Below are 3646 nucleotides of genomic sequence, written 5' to 3'. Positions count from 1 at the left end.
TACATTGCAGCTCGCTGCTGCTGCTGCTTCCTTTTTCCTTCCAATTATCTTTCTTGCTGAATATTATATGTCGTAGTCCGTCCCAACAACGACAGGAGGGGCTCAGCCAGAGGGACTGTGTGTCCCAGGACATCCCTCGTACTGGATGTGCCCAAAGGAAAGGTGGGAGGCCAAGAAGCTCCATGTGCCACTTGCCAATATAATGATGTAACAAGAAAATACATCTTTTCTGCTCTTCTGCCAGTTCCAAAGTTGTATGAAATTTTTCTACTATTCAAAGTGTGATTTTAATCATGAAAGTTGTGATTTGTAATTCTAATATTTACACAGAAAACTCTTTTTCTTATGTCTCTCTCCATAAGGCAATATTGGAATCAAAGTGTGGGTTTCATTTCGTGCGGCTTTGAAGTTGATCCTTCTGACATTTCACATTTCCATGTCACGCTTTTAATTATGAAAAAGAAGTTTCACTCATCGTCATTTCATTTTTTGCATGTTTCCTTCACTGCCTTCCTCACCTCCATCAGCAGACTCGGAGAAGAGATGGGAGCAGGAAGAGGCACTGTGGGAGCAGCGGGACTTGTGCAGGCTGGGAACAGGCTGGGAACAGGCTGGGAACAGGCTGGGAACACCAGAGGGTGTTCTCTGGCTCTGAGGAATGACACCAAAATCATAGAATTATAGAATCATGGAATCACGGAATTGTTTGGGTCAGGAGGGACTAAAAGCCCATCTCCTTCCACCCCCTGCCATGGGCAGGGACACCTTCCACTAGCCCAGGTTGCTCAAAATCCATATTCCCCCTGGGAAGCACACAGTCCCTCTGGGAAGCTGGAGTGGTTGATGCCTGAGGGTGAGCCCCAGGGGCAGGGCTGGCTCAGGGGGGGCTCCTGCCCAGAGGATCCTGTTCCCAATCCCACGGGAAGGGCAGCACCCACATCCCCTCCCTGGCTCTGCCCACCCTCCATGGTGCTCTGGGCCTGGAGATGTCTCACTAAAACTCCCAGCACCAGACAGAAATGGCTCTTTTCTGGAACAAAATCCTGCACCCTCCCTCCCACTGCAGGGGAACAGCACAATTGTGGGTTGGCTCTTTTTGGGGGGACAGAGGGAGAAGGGAGAGAAGAGTGGCTGTTTCTGAAGCTCAGCACAGCTGGGCACACCAAATACAGTTTTCAGAAGCCAACACAAAAGTGACTTTTCTGCCTTAACAAATTGCCAGGATTTTAAAAAGTCTTTTTTCCTCCATGGGAAACAAAGCTTCCACAACCTCCTTCAGTTCTTCCTTCCCTTTACAACCATTCCATTAACACTGAGGAGCGTCAGAACCAAACCTTTAATTACTGTTTCTATCTCAGAGCAAACCTCAAAGCCAAGCGAGCTCTGGGGATCTGCACAGTCCAGTTGAAGATCACTGGAGAGATTTTCCCAGCCCACCTGACACATGGAGCTTTGCCAGATGTGGGGAAGGAAGATGCTTCACCCCCTGATTCTCCCACAGAGCCCCCATTAACACAGCCACTAAAAGAGTCAGTGGCCTCACTTTTTAATTTATTTATAAGGTTATTTTCTACCCTGGGCTGAGGCTACAGCCAGCACAGCAAATCCTGATTATGCACAGTTAGTTCAGGGTTCTGGGAGCTGGGTTCATTCGGGCACAGAGCCACGTGTGGCAGAGGAGCACAGGGCTGTGAGGGCTGGGCAGGGACAGGGAGGGCGGGGGGGCAGGGGAAGATGTTCCACGGCCATGACAGCCCTTCCTGCCTGTGCAGAGCCTGGCTGTGGATGTTGCTCCAGGGCAGCCCAGGGTTGTGTAACTCCATGAATAAAACACTGTCGATGGACCTCCAACCTGGAGAGAGCCAATGGCCCAGGCAGGGCTCCAGGGGCTCCTCCTGAAGGAGGATCACCTCCATCAGCACATCCCAGGAGCCCCTGGAGAGATGTCCTGGCTCCTCTCAGTGATCCCAGCTCCCCTCAGTGATCCCAGCTCCCCTCAGTGATCCCAGTTCTCCACAATAATCCCAGTTCTCCACAATAATCCCCAGTTCCCCACACAGATTCCAGTTCCCCTCACTGATCCCAGTTCTCCACAATAATCTCCAGTTCCCCACACGGATCCCAGTTCCCCTCACTGATCCCAGCTCCCACACTGATCCCAGCTCCCCACACTGATCCCAGCTCCCCACACTGATCCCAGCTCCCCTCACTGATCCCAGCTCCCCTCACTGATCCCAGTTCCCCTCACTGATCCCAGTTCTCCACAATAATCTCCAGTTCCCTACACTGATCCCAGCTATCCTCACTGATCCCAGCTCCCACACTGATCCCAGCTCCCCTCACTGATCCCAGCTCCCTCTCTAATCCCAGCTCCCACACTGATCCCTGGCTGCAGGAAGCCCTGGCCAGAAGGAGCACAGGGGTCCCTGTGGGGTGTTGGAGGTGAACCCCCCCTGCCCTGGGGCAGCCGTGGGGCTCCTGCCACTGCAGGAAGGACCATGAAGTGCTGCCCTGGCAAGATTTAACTCTGTTTTCCTGCTCAAACCTGCTGGATCCTGTGGGTGTTCTCCAGGTGTTCCCTGTCCTGCAGGAAGGGAAGTTCTCCTACACCTGAGGAAATGGATCAAGCCTGAAAACTCACCTTGGCAGCACGATGTGGAGCGGGCAATGGTTTACCTGGAAGTCAAATTACCTGGACAACACTTCATATTAAAATTGTGTTTCTCCATAAAAGGGATAGTATCACACAAAAAAAGAAGCAAATAATGAATTCCACATCTCCCCAATCCAGAGAGAGTTCATATGATAAAATATGCAAAGGATCAGAGTGTTGTAGGTTCTCTTGCACTGAGTTTGTGTTTTCCAATACAACACTGAGGGCAGATGTAATCCCTGCCTGCTGGAAATCACTGTTCCCAAACCCCATTCCTGTGTTTAAAGCCGTGTTAGAAATCAGGAAGTTGTTGATAAACTGCTGCCATTAATCCTTGCCTAACAAACATACAATAATCGTTTTGGATCCCTCTGAAAGGGCAGCAATCAAAGTTGTGACTCAGTTTGGAGGTTTAAAGATACAGAAAATTAAAAATATCCCCAGTGGAGCCTGTTGGCTCCGTGTTCTCTGAGGACAGAAAGGCCAGGAATGCACCTGCGGGAGCTGTCAGGGCTGTGATGCAGATCCCAGCACACACACACTGACTCATCCTGCTCAGGGCACAAAGAGCAGGAACAACACTGGGTTGTCTGATTGGGAAACAAAGAGAAAAGTGTTTGTAAAAACAAACAAACAAACAACCCCACACAAACTGCTCTGATTGCACAGCTCCGTGTTTGCCTCCTGTTATCCTGCAGGAATGTACCATCTTCCCATGGCACTGTTGGTGGCACTGGGAGAGGTGGATTTATGGCAGGGGAAGTGGACAGGCTTGGCCACAGCACTTGGGAAAAGTTCCGTGTCCTGGACAGCAGTTTGGTTCTGGGAATGACTGGGCTTCTTTTCTGGACTGCAGCTGGCAGGGGTGGGCAGGGGGAGAAGGGCTGGGAGAGCCCGGAGCTCCCAAAATTAATGATTAATGGCCAGTCTTCGTGAGTGAAGATTTGGGAAAGGTCATTGACCCTTCGAGCCTGCGCAGTGGATTTTTTAGGT

Source organism: Lepidothrix coronata, unplaced genomic scaffold (genome assembly GCF_001604755.1).
Source record: "Lepidothrix coronata isolate B3197 unplaced genomic scaffold, Lepidothrix_coronata-1.0 Scaffold119, whole genome shotgun sequence".
NCBI lineage: Eukaryota > Metazoa > Chordata > Aves > Passeriformes > Pipridae > Lepidothrix > Lepidothrix coronata.
This window is presented reverse-complemented; position numbering follows the sequence as displayed.